Genomic DNA, 20,157 nt, shown 5'->3' with positions numbered 1-20,157 from the left:
ATCTTCTGACCTAAGTTCTGCTGAATCACACTGCTCCTGTGGGGGGTTGGCGCACTGACCCATAATGTCATGGACCCCCAATGAGTAAACCAGGACAGCCTCAGCAATCCGCTTAGAAGAAATCTTAAAAGACTACACGTATCCATCTCTCAGGCTGGGAAGGAGCTCAGAGGTTTGAACTCCGTGATGATCCCAGTTCAGGTGTAGAAAATAAACTCTCTGTGTTCACACCTGGTTACTTCACCTGCTAGCTAAGTGACCTTGGGCAAGTCACTTAACATATCCATGCTCGTGTTAGTTCTCCGTGGCTGCATAAAAAAGTCACCCCAACTTAGCTGCTTAAAAACAGCACGCACATTTTTCATCTCACAGTTCCTCAGGGCATGAATCCAGGCACTGCTCAGTTGATCTGCTGCTCAGGGTCTCACACAGGCTGCAGAGAAGAGATTGACCTCAGGCTGGAGTCTCATCTGGGGCTTGTCTAGGGAAGAATCCGCTTTCAAGCTCACATGGTTGTTGGCAGGAATCAGACCCCTGCAGGATGTGAGATTGAGAGCTTCAGCTCCTCACTGGCTGGCAGCTGGAGGTCACCTCACAGGAAACTACTGTGAGGTAGGTCTCTTGGTACAATGGCTTATATCATCAATGCCGGCAAGGAAGAGTCAATAAAGAGCGTGTCCCAGCAAGATGGAATTTACCCTCCTAAGTTACATAGCATGGAAGTGACTTCCTGTCACCTTGGCATATTCTGTTGATTAGAGCAAGTCCCAGGTCCTACCCACTCAGGAGACAGGACTACACAGGGTATGAACCCCAGGAGTCAGGGCTCATTAGGGGCCACCTTTGTGTCTGTCTGCTGGGATGCCTCAGTGTCCTCATCCATAGAGTGAGAATGGCGGTGGTGCCTCCCTCACGGCTGGCTGTGTGCAGTAAATGAACAAATGCAGGCAAAGCCCTTAGCACAATCCCTAGAACATAGGTTGTGCTCCAAAAATGGTTAGCTGCTATTTTTATTCTTCTAATTCTGCAATTGTATGGCCGTATAAAAGGATTCTTTATTTTTATAAATAGATTCACTGTGGATGCCCAGCTTCCTCTGGAGCATTTAAAATACGGTGCCATTCATAAGCAAATATGCACACCCAACTGGGCAGGAGGATCGTTTGGCAAAAAGTGAGGCAGACCAGTCACCTGCAGGTAGCATTGCAAAGGAGGTAGGTTAGCCGTGTCGGGCACTGAAATATGGCACGTGGATGTCCCCACCATCTGACGGGATCTGCAGTCACCTTTCTGCAGAGATGTAAGCCACGGTTCTGTCACATTAGTTTCTGAATCAGTCGCAGCGTGGAGATCACGTTGGCATTCAGCTACTGGCTCACTGGCGTGTAAGTGCAAACATCTGCCTTTTGTCACGGACGTGTGAAACATGCATTGGACTTGCTGTTACAAATCAGCAGGCTTATGAGACCCTCTGGTAATGATTTTAACTTTAAACCATCAGGAGGTAAAGGAAAGGTGTTGGACCAGGAGTCAGGGATCCTGAGTTTGAATCCCGACTCTCCTGACAGTGATCCCTGTGTCTGTGGTCCAGTTCCTTCCTTCTGGCCCTGAGTTGCCTCCTCTGTAATAGGTTGTGTCTCTGAGTCTTTCCTCTGATATATTTCCTCGATTCTAAATTGAAATGGCATGTTAGACTTCTGATTCTGCTGAAAGTAGCTGGCGTGGTGGCCTGCCTCTCCTCCTGTAGGGAAGCCAGGGCGTCCTGCTCCCGATCCCTGTGTTTGACGTTTGCTTGCTAACCTGGAATTTAAGTTGATCATGCGATGAGCCCCCTGCGCCTTAAATGTATCTGAGGTTAAAAATAACTTCCCGTGAATTCTCCCGGAGGGTGAGCGATTTCACACACATTAGCACCCTTACCTTCCGCACGACTTCCTGCCACCGGCCCTAATGGGCTCGTAACAGGTATGCGTTCATAGAAAGCTACAGTGGTCCATGAAAGGAGACTGGGGCTAATGCATCAAGCCTGCTAATGCCGTTGTATTAAGAAAGAACTTCTCAAGATCTCAGGAGGGGGGTTATTTGTTCAATCCTTCATTCATTCAAACAACCAAGCCCTTAGCACGGCACTAATGTGTGTCCAACTTGAGTGCTGGGGATACAGCTCTGAAAAGGGGGGTCAGTCATAGGAAGCACAGAGCTTAGCAGGATAGGCAGGCAAAGAGATCATTATAATTAAGAGGTACATGTAACCAGATGTTTGGTGGCATTATTGCTTTAAAGTCATACTCTTTGGGGGGAGGATGATGATATTGGTGAGGATGAGGAGGAACGTAGTGGTACTGATAGAGCCAAGCATTATTGGAAGCGCCTTCCATGTATGAACTCATTTAACATTTTCATAACAACCTTTAGATGTAGATACTATTATAATTCCTATTTTACAGATAAAGAAGTTTGGGGCAGAGAGAGGTCAAGTCACTTGCTCAGGGTCACACACAGCTGGTAAGTGGCAGAGTCGGGAGCCACTCTCAGCCACTCCCCGTACCTGACAGAGCTGTTCATTCAGCAGGGACTTACTGGACGTGGGCTGGAGGGTGGGGGTGAAAGTTACGTTTCCTGTCCTGGAGGAGTCCACAGGCCACAGTGCACAAGTCTGTCAGGGGTCACTGGTGCCCCCAGGTGTACACACTCTGATGGCTGGATAGTTTCCTCAGTGACCAGAAACTTCTCTCACTCCCCATTTTCTTTTGGTTAAACACGGAGCCCAAGTCTATTGCAGACAAATGTCAGGCATTTCAGAAACATCTTAACAGTTTTATTGTTCTTGCCAAATCATCTATATTATTACCGAAATAGTAGTATAAAAATTTCCAGGAACACAAAGGCTGGTGCCAACTCAAAATATAGAAGTGCTGAAATTCTTACATATCATTTTAATTTCTGATCAGAGTTATGTACTGGGGAAAGGATCTTTGGGATGGAGGAGACCAGCGTGGAAAGTGTCTCTTGGTTGCTCAGCACTAAGTCCCAGGTTTTCCCACCCTTTGTAGCCAAGAGCAGTGTCTTGACAAATGGTCTGTCCCACACTGCAGCTTGAAGCCAGTATTCCAGACTCCGTCCTTCCCTTTTACGGGCAGGGCTGAGACTCATACATCATTGTCAGAGAGTATTTGTTAAGTGTTCGTATGATGCTTTGAAAAGTATGCTTTGCTGCCAGGCTGCCGGCGATGTATTCAGGGTGGACAACAATGGAAACAGATGCGTCAGAGGCCATAGTTATCTGAGTAACATCAGAGAAAGCCCGACAACCTCAGGGTGAAGTTCCTGTTCCTAAGGTTAGGTGAAGCATCGTGTGGTCAGGGGAAGAACATCTGTGTATAAATGACTGTTCTTAAGAACCGAGTTCTTCGCCACTGGCTGAAACCTGCTGGCGACTCCCACAGCCTCCGGCTCCCCGTTCCTTCAGCCCTGTTCCCATCATCTGCCGTCTCTCCTTCTGGTCTTTCTTGTTCTCCTCCTCCACCATTGGGGTTGCCATTGCTCCAGCTCAACTTCTGCCCCCATAATTCCACCTCCCCCTTCATCATTGGAACCCTCTGCCCAAGGGGCAGGGAGATGGGCATTGCTCTGTTGGGATGATGTGATGTCCCCAGATGGAATTTGTAACACATGAGAAAGTTATAGTTAGAAAATGTTCAAGTCCCTCCCCGTGATGTAGAAGACCCTCTGTGATCTGGCCGCTGCCCTGCCCCTCAGCTGTCTCCCTGGCTCCAGGCTCCAGTTCCAGGTCTTCTTCTCATCCCTCCAGGAGGCCACGCGCCTGCCTTTGCCACCGTCGTCTTTGTTTAGAGTTCTCGTCTTCACCTGGCCCCTTTCCTGCCATCATTCCCGTCCGACCTCTAATGAGAAACCCTTCTCAGCCCCTCTAGGGTAAGTCCGTCTCTCGTCCGTCTCTCTCCCATCAGTCTTCTTTTCTTCATAGCAATTCTTGTTATCTTAACGCATCTCCTTTATGTGTTTCTTGTTGGTCTTGTCCGTTAGAATGTAGCTTTTTGAAGACAGTACTTTCTTCTGTGTTTCCGTGTGAATCCCCAGTGCCTAGTACAAGGACCTGGCCCAGATCAGACATGGAAATTTTTTTTTTTTGAGTGAAAGAATGGATGAATTAGTTCATTAAGATCAGAACATAAATGTTGGTTACAACGTATAGAAGGGTTCAGTCATGATGTCCTTGAACAGGTTATAGACTTGGGTGGGCTGTGTGATGCAAAAGGTTGGGCTAGCCTCGGCCCCTGATTAGCTAAGTCAGGAGAGGCTCACTTTAGGCCAGAAATGAGTATATTTAGTAGAAAAAACAATATTTAGCCAGAAGCATCTTTTTCTTATCTTTCGGAAACCCAGGGATCTTGCTGATTTGAGTGCCTCTGAGATTTGTATTTCCTTGATGGTTCTTGGGAGAAAGAAGCTTGGAAATGATAATGATCATAAAACCACTTACTGAACACCTAGAATGTACACGCATGTGCTGAGTGCATTAGTTACATTATCTAACTTAATTGAGACATTGTTATGCGTTGAATTACATCCTTCCCCCCACCCTAAATACATGTTTTGAAATTCTAACCCCCAGAACCTCAGAATTATTTGGAAATAGGGTAGTTGCAGATATAATTAAGATGATGTCCTCAGGGTGGGCCCTAATCCGGTATGACCAGTGTCCTTACAAAAAGGGGAATTTAAATACAGAGGAACACGTGAAGACGAGACAATGTGGAGAGACAGAGAAAGAAGATGGTCATCTATGAGCCAAGGACAGAGACCTGGAGCAGATTCTCCCTCATACGCCTCCGAAGGAACCGGCCCTGCCAGTGCCTTGATTTGGGACTTCCCGCCTCCAGAACTAGGCAGCCTCTTGGACTGGATGCTCTAAAAGTATATACTCTATACAGGGAGAGAGGATAGTGGGGGGTTGCAAGCCTGGACGGTGGAGCCAGATGGATTTGAATCCCCGTTCTGCCATGACCCGTGTGACCTCGGGCCAGCTGTTTCCCTTCTCAGAGCTCCAGTACTTCATTTCTGAAATGACGTATTTGTTGCCAGAATTAAATGAGTTAATTAATAGAGCATGTCCGTGTTTCCTGTGACAGTAACCTGGTAGGAATTCTTGTCATCACACTGAAGTCACATCTGTCTCCTGCAGCAGTAATCCTCTTTGGGGATGGTTCTACCCTCAAGGGGGCATTTTGGGAATGTGCGTGCATCTCACAGTGATTGAGGGAGGGACTGAGAGACTGGCATTTGGTGGGAGGAAAGAAGTGCTAGTTGTCCTTCGATTCGCAGGGAAGAATTTTCCCATCTCCTGCATGTCTTGTAAACCACTGATGCCAGATGTTCATGGTGGTGAAGAACCTGTTTACAATGATCTGATTGTAGAGTTTTTTGCAGATGGTTGAATTTACACTGAATTTTTGAAAAGTGCAGCAACATGTAAATTAAAGGAAGATGGTACCTTGTTTTACTTGGAATTTTACCAGGAGTTGTTCTCCATTTTGAAAATATTTATCAAAGGTGCACATGCCTCATGGTATCTGACTCACCACCAGAACCAGCATGTAATTTGCAGCTGTCATGGTGATTCTTCATATATGTGCAAATAAACTGATTTAACTCTGATTCCAAATTGCCAAAAAGGAAAACCAGTGTCAATAATGTTCAACCGCTTGTCTCTTGATGCCAAATGAAGTCAGGCTGAGTGAGTGATCATTGATTAGTCCTGCGTGAGAACTTACTTTTTGAAATGCACGTTATTTAAAAAATTTTAAAATTTTTTTATTGAAGTACTGTTGATTTTTAAAAATTCTTATTTTTTATTGAAGTGTAGTTGATTTAAAGATACACATTATTTTTTATCATATATTCATTTCACATTATTCCTCCTTTATAATTACAATACAGTGGTAAAAGGGGAATTCTAATACCATCTCTGCATCAGATTTTGGTAATTCTTCCACAATATTTCAGATCCTCCACCAGCAGAATGATTATGATTCACTGAAGGCTCAGATGATGGTTAGCATTTTTTAGCAATAAAGTATTTTTTTAACTCAGGTATGTACATTAACATTCATAAAGTATGTACTTTTTAGACATAATCCTAGTGCACACCTGATAGACTACGTATAGTGTGAACATAACATTTATTTGCACTGGGAAACTCAAAACTTCATGTCACTCACTTTATTGCAATGTTCATTTTATTGGCCATGGTCTGGAACTGAATCCACAATGTCTCTGAGGCCTGCCTGTGTGTGATAAAAAGAGGACTTTGAGTCTGACAGACTTTAGCACCCCTGCCCCGTGGCACCTCTCAGTTGATCTGAGGTCTGCTTCCTCATTTCCCTTCCCTGTGACAGCTCTTCAGATACTGGAAGATGGTGACAGCGTTCACCTGCTCACCCCTCTCTGTGTGTCTTCACTTTCCCAGAACACACACCCCCAGTTCCTTCAGCCCTTTCTCTATGGATGTGGCTTCAAACTCCTCCTCATCCTGACTGCCCCTCTCCAGCCTGCTCTGGTCTCTCTAAGTGCCACTTTCAGAAGGAACCACCTAAACAGAATCCTGTGGACTAAGTTTTCAACTGTGCAGGGTTCTTTGAAATATGCAGAAACAAAGTCTGACCTGGTCAGCGTGCGGAGGTCCATCGGGCAGAAGGATGAAGGATGAAGTCTTGCGATGAAAACCTGTCAGTGAAAAGAAAAGGAAACAAAGAATCCAGAAAACCCGCCTCCGGCCCCCCACCCCCACCCCCGGCCATCCCTGGCAAACAGCAGCCCCTGCGGGTTCCCTGTTGTGTTGCTTCCTTGCTCTTTGGTGGTGGCGGAAACTTTGCTGCTGGGTTCACACCGTTGTTTGCCAGAGGATGGGCCTTAGAATATCAAATCCCCAAATCACGGACTATGTGCTGAAACTCAGAGAAAGGCCCCCGAAGTGCAGGTCTGGGGGGAAGTAACCTGGGCGATGTGAACCTTGAGGACCAGGTCTCTGCCGTTACCATATTTGCATGGCACCAATCAGACAGAAACCGTGCTGACCCCTCCGTTGTCTTGGATGATGCGGAGGCACTAACACTGGGTGTGGGCCTCTCATTCTGGGAAGAGTCCTCTCCAGGGAGGCAAGATGCTCATTTGACCAGGAAAACACACTTGCTGGAAGCCTCTAGAAACTGACAGGGTTGGTTCTGGTGTTTTCAGGGCCTTTTACCAACCTGGGATCGGTCCAGTGAATTTGGGTCCGAATGTAGCACCTTTAGCCCAACAAAAGCCATGCTAGTGGGGCTCCTGGAGGGCCTCAGGAGCCTGAAGCCTGCCCTTGCATTGAATAGCTCCAGCGAGCTCTGCTTGGAATGGTATTTCATAATTACTTTTTGCAGATTTTCCGTCTCTCTCTCATCACAACTCAGCACCCCGCCAGCCCACTGTCTATGTCCCTGTCACCACACCACGGTGAAGCGGCGGCATTTTCCAGCAGAGGGGGAGACTGGGTGTCCTGTTGGGAATGCACCTGCTACAGGTGTTCAACATAATCTGGGATGTCTGGACAACTAGAGACACGGAGGCACCCCACAGTCACCTAGACAAAGGCGCCCGACCGCCAGCATGGAAGTGCTCTCATTCTGAGTCAGGCAAGAGAGAGCCGTCTGTCACAACATCAGAGACGTGGGAGGACGCCGAGCTGTCCCCGGACCCAGGGTGAAAGGGAAAGGATGCCTGGACACTGAGCTCTTGACCCTTCTGCAAAGGTCAAGGCATCAACCATTCCAGAAGCATTAGAGCAAACAGGCAGACCCTGGCTGGCTTGTCCAGTCCGGCTCACAGCCTATTTCTTTTAGCTTGCAAGCTAAGAATGATTTTTACGTTTTTTAAATGGTCGGGGAAAAAAAAATCGAAAGAGGAATAACATTGTGTAACTTGTGAAATTCAAATATCAATGTCCATAAATAGTCTCATTGGAAGGATCAAGAAGCAGCATCTAAATAAAAATGATGTCTTGGAGAAAAGTCTGAGAGGGCGAGAAAGTAGAGACAGATTTAAAATGATGAGCTCCTTAGAAGTTAATAAGATAACGTTGTCAGGATGATGCTGCCCTAATCTGATTTGTCCTGGAGCCAAGGCCGAAATGCGTTCTTTGGTTGAAAGGAAGTGTAGTTTCAGCCATACTAATATTCAAGCAATTTACCAAGCAATGGAACTAAAGTAATTTATTACAATTTTACGATGAGATCTCTTTCCTTGGCTTAGGAAGGGTTCTTATAGCCTCTTCTCTCACAATTTCACTCTTGCTAATATTGATTTTACTATATAGTCTCTTTCCCTTTTTTACATGTCTCAAGTTATTTCTTGATTTGGACAAAATTTCACTTTTTAACACAGTTGATGATATAAAAACCAACCTTTGAGAAAACATATTAGGATAATGATGTTTTACCACTGCTGGCCATTACGTGTGTGCCAAGAGAGAAGAATGCAGTTTTAGGTTGCTAGATTTTTCTCTCTCCTTCGTCTTCTTTTGTTTTAAAGGGGGAGCCAGAGAGGCCAGGAACAGCCCCGTGAAGGCCGTGTCTGTTGGGAAGGGCGTTGTAACACTCCCTGAACAGAAGACTCACATCCCCTCTGCAGGCCTCGGTGTCGCTGGCAACACCCTTTAGCGTTTCCCTACTGTCCTAAATTATTTTATAAGGCCAAGTGCATTACACCTGTGATTTTATATTAACCTGGGAGGTAGGTGGGGTTCATGGTGGGATGTCACAGAGGAAGGAAGTCAGGCTCAGAGTTGAAACGTTTTACCCAAATGCCAGCAGCTGTCCTGTGATGCAGTGAGAAGCAGCGTACCGTGATCTTCCCGCCGCTCTGGGACGCAGGGCCTCCCCAGACAGAACCTCCACGTGACCGGAGACGCGGGGACCTTCGTGGCCACAGGCATTCAGACCTGAGTGTTCCGTGTCCCTTTAAGAGTACGGTAGTTCTGCGTCTTGTTGCTAGGCTAGCTGTGTCTCCAGGCACGCTGATTAGAGCATATCTCAGGGTGGGCTGTTCATTTCTCTTGAACATCTCGGGGTGGGCTGTTCATTTCTCTTCTCTCCCAACGCATGAAACATCGCCAAAGCCTGGTGTTAAATAAAAAGGACAGTTCAGGGCTCTGAGGTGAACTCTTGCTGTATGTATCAGACACTCTGCACATGCTCCATGTGGTGCTAAGGAAAATGCACACAGGTCCCCCTGTCTGTGCATGATCTAATCCTCACTCACACAGAACTCTGTGGCTCACAGACCGTTTCCATGAATATGACCCTATGGAGGCCCCTCAAGGTTAGATATTATACCCATTTCACAGGTGAGGAAACTGAGGAACAGCTGACTAAAGTAATGAACCTGGGGTTCCATGACTAGAGATCAGAGCCATAGGTGTAACTCAGGCTTCCTCCTCCCAAAATGTCCATGTTTGGGGCACGTTGATGAGGTTGGATGTCACCCCCTGTGGACCCTCCATGAATTGTCAGTTTCATCTCAGAGAGGCTCCCTTGGGATGCCCTGTCCTAATTTCCTTTTACAGGCTTCCATCAGCTGTTCCCCAAACAGATTTTATTGTGGCTTCACTTCCCCTAGACCTTTGTCCTCGTGTCAATGGCCTTTATTTCCCATTAGCCTCTCAGAGCTGGCATGTCGCTGAGCATGCATATTTTACAAAACTCACACACAAAAACTATCATTTCCTCAAAAATCCAGAGAGAAAACAGGGAAACTGGGGTCTGCCCTCGAGCTGCCCCAACTGCATTAAAACATAAGTGCAGTAATTTTTGTGTGTGCATTTTGGATTTTCTTTTCTAGGTTAGTTCTAGGGCAGTTAACATGAATAAAAAAATGCCTTCGCTGCTTTGGCAGAGTTCTGGAACTAGCTTGTCTTGATCAAGCTTGTCTCTTACAATTTCTTTTAAAAATGTCTTCTAGAGATGAGCTGGCAGCGACTCTGGTCTATTTCCTGTTGGTAGGACATATGTCTCCCCTTCTCCTTCTCAGGAGTAGGTAGTATGTTTGCAAAGATAGATCACATCTCTTCTACTTTCTCTCAAGAATGTTTAGCCCATCGGAGGCAGAGGCCTGGGGACCTTTTCAGCCTGTTTCCCAGGAATCTTCCATCACAAAGGCCATTCTTAAGACGCTTGCACCTGCTTTTATGTCTTCACTCCTTAACTTCATTCTTATTTTTCTGCAAAAGACTCAATAGCCTGAAATATGTGTCTATAAACATTTACCTTCTGATTCAAGCCTAGATTCAGAAAGTAGCTTGTACAGCGCTTACAATTCCAATGTAGAAACTGACCATTTCTCCTTAGGAGAGGTGGAGGGGGCAGCCTGTGTTAATTGAGTGCTTGCTGTATTCCAGACACATGCATTTGTTTTCACCACAGACCAGTGCATTCTCTTAGCCTATTTTTCAGGCTGGAGGGGGAAAATGACTTGCCTAAGGCACTCTACCAAGGAAGTGGTAACCGAAGATGTCAACCAGGACGGTCTGACCACAGAGTGGATTCTGTTTTGCCCTGATGCCCCCCTGGGCTTTAGAGACTCTGCTGGGTTAAATGCAGCTCTTGTCCTCTGGACTAAAATCCTTCAGTGTGTCCTAATCCTTTTCTCCCCTCTAATTTGAAAGAAGGTGGTGCATGCTGTGTGGAATTTTTCCAGCGTGGGAGAAGACCATGTTGGTGTTCTGTTTCCACTTGTCGAGCCTAAACAAAGCATGATTTATCTTCACCCAGAGCTGTCATGCCTGGGTGCGTGGATGCCAGGCACCCTTGCCAAGACTCCACGGAGGACACATGTTGCTGCTAAGTGATGGCCACCTGAATGTTGGGCAGTGGCCAGGATGATGATCACAGTAATCATGGTTGACATCTATGGAGTGTGGGTGCCCCAGGCACGGATCACAGCGCTTTATATGAGTTAATTCATTTAGTCCTTGCAACATCCCCGGCATCACATTATTGTGCCCATCTGGCAGATGAGGAAACTGAGGCTCGGAGAAGTCATCACTGGCTAACGTGTTGTTGTTTCATACTTTCCATAGGTATCTCTCTCTCCATCTAGAATGTAAGATCCCTGAGGGCAGGGTTTTTTTTTTAATTTGTTTTTGATTTGTTCACTGTTTTATCCCCACTGTCTTGAAAGATGCTGGGTGCTTCATAGGTGCTACATAGTGTGGAATGAATGAAGTCACGTAGAACAGAGACAGGAGAGAAGCCACTCGCAGGCTGAGCTGGATGCTCTCCAGAAGCTCCATGTTTTTATTTGATCACTGGCCAGTTGGTTCAACTGACCTGTTGTCCTGGGCCATCTGGAGGAGGCAGGATGGCTGCCTTTATCTGGAACAATTGTGACTTCCCAGGCCCTGTCTGGGGCCAGTTCAGTGCCTGGCACTCAGTAGGCACAAACTCTGCATAAGTGAACAAATAAATAATTCCAATGGTGGGAAATTCTGCCGAACAGAAATGTGCCAGGGTCAGACTGGGGCAGCGAGACAGACCAGATGGCTCCTCCCCGGAGGAACTGGGTTCCTTATCCGCTGAGCACATCCCATGGGCCGTGGTCCCAGCTCTCCAGGAGCTTTTTGTCTAAACAGGCATGCCACTCAATTATGGTTAATTTCATGCAAGTAACTCTGCAAAGTAGAAGGAAGGTTACAATCGCAGCAAGGAAAATGAGAATATAGAAGAAGAAGCTGTTCCCTTCCCGCGCCAAAACCCCCAAGAAATAAAGATACCTTTTTTGGGGGAAACTTTGCTGTCTCACCTCCCCCTTTCCACTTTCTTCTCCACCATCTCTGTTCCTCCCTTTGTCAAACCTGGGCCAAGCTGCCACATTTTCGGATACACGTTTTCTTAACAGACATTTCTATCTCTTTTTCCCCCTCAGTCCTTTTCATCGCATGTATTTTCCTACCTGTCCATGGATTTTGACTGATTAACAAAAACGCCTCAAAAACAAACGCTAATAAAAATTCTCCAAACAAAGCTAAATGAGCTTCCTTACACCCTATATTGACATTGATATTTGCAAGATTTTTCTTTAGCAGCCAAACCAGGTGTGTAATTGGGAGGGGCTTGTTTCATTTCGCAGATGAATGCCTTATGGAAAGATTTTCCCCGAGGATTGATGAGAAGACTCCTTGCGACAGATAAGCCCAGTTTTGAACCGTTTATCCAGGTTATTATCATAGGAACAAAATTCCACCTGTGCAGAAGGTTGGGCAACAAGTCTCTCCTCTCTCTCTCTCCATTACTAAATCCACGCATGCTCACGCGCGCATGTGCACACACACATGCAATTTCTCATTCCAAGACAGATGTCTTTGAAGAGTGCCTGTAAGATGCTTAATCTACAGTAGGAGTGAGGAGAGGGATTCTGATTTGGTGCAGGTGTGGAGATTTCCTCTGATGAATGAATTCAGAATAAAATAAAAGCTTTTGAATGTGTCTGAGCTCGCTAGACTACTGGCTTTTATTCCCCAGCTTTTGTCTTGCTTATCTGCTGTGCGAAGTTTGTTTTGATAGCCTACGGCCCAGCACACAGTGAGTGAACTGATGTCATGACGTGATGATATTTGCTTCTAGGCAAAACTTGCCGACAAGCAAAATAAAGGCAGAAAGACAGACAGACAGACAGACAGGGGGTATTAATCTCCAAGTGTAAATGTGACGATCTTAGCCCTTCTGGACGACACTGCAGAACTCATAATAACAGCTGTAATTTGATAGTCCTGCATATGTGACATTTTAACTTTAAAAGCTCTTCCTTGTGTATCGAATTAATTGGTACTGACCCACCAAAGGCCAAGAGAAGCTGAATTCTTCCTTGCGGACTTACTGCTTAGAAATGACTTGTTTTATTTACCGTGTTTTTAAATCTATGTTGGATGCTTGAAAAATACCATACCCCAAGCAGTCTATTAGCGGCCGTGTTCCCGATATGTCGGTGTTAAGTAGAGCCGCTTTCCCGATAATGGCCGCGTGTTGTTTTAATTCTATCAGATGACGTGCCTCCGCGTGTCTGCTTTGGCCCAAAGAGTGAAGTCTATCAGCAAAAGAAAATCGCAGCAAAAGAAAATTGGAGCTGACAGTTCTCCTCTTCTCTTATCTGAACCCACTGCTTGTCCATGTGATCAGGTGAAGAACACTGTCCAGCCAGTTGCATTCGGCGGCTTGGTGCGGCACAGAGTGAATGCCAATGGCTTCTAAACCCTCAGAGGACGGTGTGAGGCCCCGGAGGGGCTGCATGCCGCGGTGTCTTATGCTCACCTGGCCTACTGGGATGGTGCTTAGGGTTTCAATTTGCAGCCTGTAGCCACCAGCAAGAGAATGACTGGATCTTGCACTGCTCTGGGGTCCCTTAGAAGCACCCCGTTGAATTGGAGTATACTACTTGGGGATCTATCCATTGTAAGCATAACTCTAACTGGTTTAAGTGGAAAAAGGAAAGTTATTGGCTCCTGTAAGTAGAAGTCTCTGGAGAGAGCGAGCGGGTGTCAGGGGCTCACCGTCGCCTTCAGGACTTGGTTTCTCCACTGCTCTCAGCTCTGCCCTGCTCATGCTTGCTTCCTCTTCCAGCAGGTTCTCCCTGGAAGAGAGCTCTCACAGAGACACCCTCATAGACAGGAACCCCAGCGGAAGGAGGGCCTCCAGCAAAACCCACATTTAAGGCTCCCCGATCGACTTGGATTGTGGGTCTGCACTTGAACCATCACTGAGCCCAGGGGGACAGCCCACCCTGTTCGGCCAGGCTTGGAGCGTGTGCCCATTTTTAAGATCTAGAGAGGAAGGAGTTGCTCTCCAGGCCAAATCAACCGAGAGCTGGGTGACCCTTGTGAGAAAGTTAAGGACGAGGGTAGGGAAGAAGGGACGGTTGCTGGGCTTGGAAAACGACAGATGGCCTCTCCGTGGGGTCACTAGACCTTTGGGTCTGACTGGTTCCGCCGTGTTTCGCACAGCTGGCTACTGTGTTCCCTTCTCTTCTTCTGCCTCTGAGACATCCATCATGTCCAAATAGTTATTTTTTAAAAATTTTTTATTGAAGTGTAGTTGAGTTACAGCATTAGTTTCAGGTGTACAGCAAAGTGATTCAGTTACACATATACATAAATATATGTACTTTTTCTTTTCAGATTATTTTCCATTATATGTTATTACAAGAAGTTGAATATAGTTTCGTGTGCTCTACAGTAGGTCCTTGTTTATGTATTTTATATATAGTCATGTGTATCTGTTAATAGTTGTTGAACATCTGCTGTTGAGATGGGAGCTGGGATGGACTCAAAGGTGGATGAAGGCACAAGCCTTTCCCACCAGAGCTCGCAGGCTGTCCACACACACACATACACACACTCTCAATACCTGTGGTAGGTGTTGTAATCCAGCTATGTAGCCCCAAGACCTGGTGGGAACACGAATGAGGAAACCATTCTTCCCAGGAAAGTAATCAGGGGCTCCTTGGAGGCAGGGACATTCAAACCAGGTCGTGAAGGCTGAGCACAGCACAGCCGGGGTGGGTTGGGACGTCAGTGAACACTCTTCTCCTGGCCATTCTCCCTTTATTAACTATCCACCTGTCTTACCCCCCAGCTTCTCTGGACACACCTCAGCCACAGTTCCCTTTCCTCCACCACGACCACCACAGCTTCATCCAGCAGGGCCCCCTCCCGCCAATGGGTGGTGCCCAGAACGCACGCATCACCCAGTAGTTGAGAACGCTCCTTCAGAGCTCTTCACCTGCAGGGAACACTGAGCAGGTAAATATGGTCTCCACTCTGGTTGGTCCCAGGGTGCCAGGTTGCCCTCCTCTTCTTGACTAGCAGAGATTTTCCAGGGCTTTCTAGCACAATTCTTCCCCTGCTGCCATGAGATCTTTTCTTCAGATAATTCCAGCAGGGTTGGGGGGCAAGAGCAAAGGGTGTTGCGTCCCAAAGCTGTCGACACATCCCTGGCTCTGCGGGCTCCTCTCCAGCCTGGGCAGGCGCTCCTTGCAATGTCCTAGGCTGGATGGCCACACTCCTTCTCCCCACCTCACGTCGCCCCACCCCCAGACCTGTGGGATGGAGCCCGTTTCCACCCGCCGAGAGGCTGAGCAGAAAGTGTCATTTCCTTACAAAACGGTTAAGGACTCCAGACCCTGTAAAACTGCTAGAAAACTAAATGTGTCAAGGTAACTAGCAAACTGTTGTGTGAAATTTAGCAGCGGAGTCTGGCTGCACCATGCTGGGCATACACACGGAAGGGCCAATTTATTTCTTAGAATTCCAGAAAAGCAAGATAACTCGCCTTTGTGTACCTGTCCTTCCTCAGATTTTCATTTCAATTAATTGTGTCAGTGCGGCCATTCGGAACCTGATTTCCAGGAGAGTTTTTCCTGCGTATACAGGATTTTACAGTATCTGGATAGAAAGTAAAACATACAGACCATCAGCTGGAATCCAAAAATGGAAGGATATTTGTGCGAATACAGATGGTTGGTGGCACTGGTCACTCTTCCCTTAGGTGTCTGAGACCCTTCAAAACCTCAGGGGCAGACACGTAGGTTTCTTTCAATAATCTTTAAACCACAAGTCCTCCTGTGATTGTGGCTGCAAGAGATGGTTGTTCATTTTTACCATTTCTTCTAATTAAGCAAAGTGGTGACTTTGCCGTTTCAACTGTCTTTTATCAGCCAAATTTATCACCATCTTTTTTCTTTTCTCGTGTGTATGTGTGCCCTGGAGCAGAGTTTCTTAATCTTGATTCTGTTGGTCTTTTGGGCTGGACAGTTCTTGGTTAGGCAGGCAGGGGAGGGAGTGCTCTGTTCACTGCAGGATGTTTAACAGCATCCCTGGCCCCTGCCCTGCCCACTAGGTGCCAGTCCCCCTGCCACTCTGACAGCCCACAATGTCTCCAAACATTGTCCCCAAGGGCCACAGCTGAGAACCACTGTCCCAGAGCCTTGCTGCTCCCTGGTCTGTGAATCAGTAACATCACATCACCTGGAAGTGGTGGAAACACAGACTCCGGAATCCTACCACAGAATTCCTGGATCACAAGATGCATTTTAGCTCAACTCCCAGGTGATTTCAATGCCCGTAACAGTTTGAGAAGCTTAGTAGTTCCATGACTTAAACTAGTAGTTCTCAGACTTCGATGGGCATCACAATCACCTTGACAACTAATGAAGAACACAGATGCCAGGCTCAGTGACGTAGGAGGGAGCCTGGCTCTTTGTATTTTTTTCAGGTTCCCCAGGTGATCTGATACTGACCAAGGTTTGAGAATCACTGCCTCAGAACTACAAGATGAGAAATAAACCAGCTTCTGTGCTGAGCTCAGTGCCTGCATATTATTTTAAAATTCTGGAAGGGAAATTTTAGATGCAGTAATCATGTTGAAGGACCCAAGCAAGGTGCCCTGGTGGTCAGCATCTTGTCATACCTCGAGCTTCGGTGGAGATAGAATCTTCACATTCTCTGGGGGAAAGCCGGGTCTTTCCAAGGACTGCATTCCAAATAGAAATTCAGGAAGTATTTGCAATTACGAGATGCAAACTGGAAGTGGCTTTTCTCTGGGGTTGATATTCTCCAAGAGCAAATGGGATGTGAATACACATGTGTCTTTTTGGTAAAGATTCCTCAGGTGCAATGTGTTTGTCAGTTCTGTGTTGGATAAGCTTGAGTGTGAGCCAGACTTCCCAAGCTGCAAGTAGAGAGAGAAAGACAACTGATTTCATATCTTGTTGAGGGATGGAGGGGGCCTACCCACTATGGGACTGCATAATGACTAGGATCTTGTGTGTGTGTGTGTGTGTATGTGTGTTGGGCTTGTGTTGTGTGAACACACATTCTTCCCAGCTTGTTCTTAATACATGACAAAAATTGACTTTTCTTTTTCTCCAGTTCATTAAATTCAGTCATGGTGTTTATGTCTAATCTGAGTGGTTTAAAATCTTTTTCGATAACTTCACCTTTGCAAATCCACTGTAAGCTTCAAATAAATGTTAGCCCGAAGGCTGCAATTATAAGAGAATTGCAAAGTCAGAATGAGTGATAGCAACCTTGATTATTAAGAAGCCTTTGACCTATACAGAGTACAGTTCTCAAAAACAGCAGCGTGCATTATGGCACTCTTTCTTTTACTTAAAGCAACAAATAAAACTGTGGATTTCAAATGCCATGCAATATAGCATTTCTGTATTATGGTGTTTGTCGCCGAAGACCCAAGACCTCGAGCACTCCTTGCTGATAGTGCCAACACAGAACTGTTCTCTTTACATCTCCCGAGACTGTACCATTTCCAGGCTTGCACGTTCTTCTTCCACATGGCTTAGTCAATGACAGTGTAACATAATAAAGATTTCCAATTTGTTTTGAAAGAGAGGTGGGCTGATTTGGTGGAAAGATACTGATGTTTTGCTTGTAATTGCTTTGCATTTAAATCCCATTTCCACCATCAAGTATCTTGATGACCTTTAAGCAGATTCCTCAACCGAATCCCTATGAGGTTTTATAAATTTCATCATTCCGTATTACACACGAGGAAATGCTCCTGTCTGGGTCTCAAGCACCCTCCTTGCCTAGGGTGACAAGCTAGAAAGTGTCGCATGTGGGGTACAGACCCAAGTGTCTGGTTCTGAGTTTGTGATCTTAACCCATAGGCTGTATGCTATGTCCCTTGGGTGGATACTGGCCGGAAAGTGACCTGCATGTGGATTTCATAAGAGAGGACGCAGGACATGTTAGTGGAGGGAAAATTAAGGAAAGGTAAGAAGAAAAGGGTCTTCTGAATAAGCAACAGTGGGTAGAATGGAGTGGTCGTAAGCCAGACTCAAAGGTGTTAGGAAGAGAAGTAGGTGAGTGAGGATGAGGGTGCCTGCCCGCGTGGGGATTAGAGCTGATCCTGTATGTATGGCTGACTCTTGAAGCCTCTTCTGTTGAGATTCTCCCAAGGTACTCTGCCCAGAGTCTGAAAAATCAAGACAGAAACCAATGGGTAACATGCAGAGGTCAACAAACTCCGACTTCTCAGGCCACTGGAGGGGGGGGGGGGCTTTGTGTTGTCATAGTAACCAAGGCACATGATTGACACATCATGGATGGGATAGTGATGCCAAACTTCCTACAGAGTGTAGGGAAATCCCACCCAAATGCCTAGAGGACCCCATTGAAAAACGATAGAAATTCTGCTTTGGCTTGTCTTGTTAGAGAAGTAGGTCAGGTGATAAAGAGAAAGTGTGGTATGACCCAAGCTGGAAATTCACATGGACTGACCAGAGAGAAACTTAAAGCCTACAGCCCAGGAAAAGGTCAATGCAGGACTTTCACTGCAGCTTTGTTTATCAACAGTGACAAATTGGAGGCAACTCAAATGCCCAACAACATGGAAGTAGATTATGATTAATCATCTCAATGGAAGTTTATGCAGACATTTAGAGTGATGGCCATGAAAACTATGTAGTGTCATCAGAAATGTTGCTAACAGAAAACTTTCAAAATATCAAAATTATTTGAAAGATCCCATGTGTTTATGCATAAGGACTAAGAAGAAATAGAAAAAAACCCAGCAAATTACTTGGCAGAGTTCAAGATGTTGATAATTTATTTCTTTTAAAAATAATCCAGTTTATCTCATGTCTATTTCATTAATTTAGAAAAATCAAGGGATGTATTCAATCCCTCTCCCTGTGACAATGTTCACTTAGCAAGAGGTAGGGGACAGGGGAGGGTGTTTTTCACCAGTTGTCAGTGCATAGAACTGGAAGGTGAATACTGGAGGACTTTCCTGGAGCAGGTGTGGAGCTCAAAGTTAGACCCCAGACTGTCAATGCAAAGGGTAGCAGAGCATGGAGTCACGGTGTGGAACAGACCCGGGGAGGGAGTGGCACATTTGTATGAGGAAGCTGGCTATTCAAAGTTAGGGATCTCAACCCTGGCTGCCCATTGGAATAAACTGGAGAGTGCTTAAAAACACAGATGTCCGGGCTCTCCTCCTGATCTATTAAACCAGTCACTGGGAGTGGCAATGAGGAATGCATATTTTAAATAATGTTTCCAGCTAATTATCATATCCACCTGAGGTTGAAGGCCAAGGATCCAAAGAGGTGAAGAACAACCGTAGAAAAATCCCAAATGAGATTTCGTCATGTACTAAAAGAAAATTACGTCACATCAAAGCATATTGTCTTTGTCTTAGGTTTAATATCACTTGGGATAACTTCCCTATCCTTCTATGAAATTCATGAAGTTTATCCTTAGTTCCTTCCAGAATTCTGTGCAGAACAGGCCATTGTTGAGTTGGCCCATGAGGGAAGACATTTCTTGGATTTGAATTTGGAGAGACTGGGGTGGTCAAGAATATGAATATTACGTATCTCACTGAGCAGTCATCATTCGATTCTTACTGCTCCTCTGAAGACCCTGGCTTCCACCACTTCTTAACAGGTCACTGGTCAAGTGCCCAGTAAGTTACGGTCAACTCAGACCTGTCTTAATAAGACGTGGAAATTCCTTATCTTCCTGACTCTGTGTCTTCATTATAACAATTCATACTCTCTACTCAAAGTGTAGGCCCAGCAGTATCACCCAGGAGCAGAAATGCAAAATTCTGGGCCCCACTGAGAACCTACTCAGTCAGAATCTGCACTGTAACAGGATCTCAGGATTCTCATATATGCATTCAAGTTGGAGAAACACAGCTATAGACCAGTGCTAGCCAATAAAACTTTCGTGGTGATGGATATTTCTTTATCTGTACTGTTCAATGTGGTAGCTACATATGGCCGTTGAGCATTTGAAATGAGCTAGTGCGACTCAAGAACTGAATTTTAAATTTAATTTTAATCATATTAAAAAACAGCTCATAGAGCTCAATAACAAAAAAATAAACAACCCAATCAAAGAATGGGCTGAAGATCTAAACAAACATTTCTCCAATGAAGACATACAGATGGCCAATAGGCACATGAAAAGATGCTCAATATCACTAACTATTAGAGAAATGCAAATCAAAACTACAATGAGGTATCACCTCACACCAGTCAGAATGGCCATCATTCAAAAGTCCACAAATGATAAATGCTGGAGAGGCTGTG

The 20,157-nt window shown here is 45.7% G+C and overlaps 1 protein-coding gene across 1 annotated transcript in view; it reads left to right on the top strand.

Moving 5' to 3' along the window:
* Positions 1 to 20,157, top strand: part of KAZN (kazrin, periplakin interacting protein) — a 991,323-nt gene that overhangs the window by 86,940 nt on the left and 884,226 nt on the right.

Source organism: Camelus dromedarius, chromosome 14, assembly GCF_036321535.1.
Source record: "Camelus dromedarius isolate mCamDro1 chromosome 14, mCamDro1.pat, whole genome shotgun sequence".
NCBI classification, from domain to species: domain Eukaryota; kingdom Metazoa; phylum Chordata; class Mammalia; order Artiodactyla; family Camelidae; genus Camelus; species Camelus dromedarius.
The sequence above is the reverse complement of the archived record's forward strand: the minus strand, read 5'-3'. Positions and strand labels throughout refer to the sequence as shown.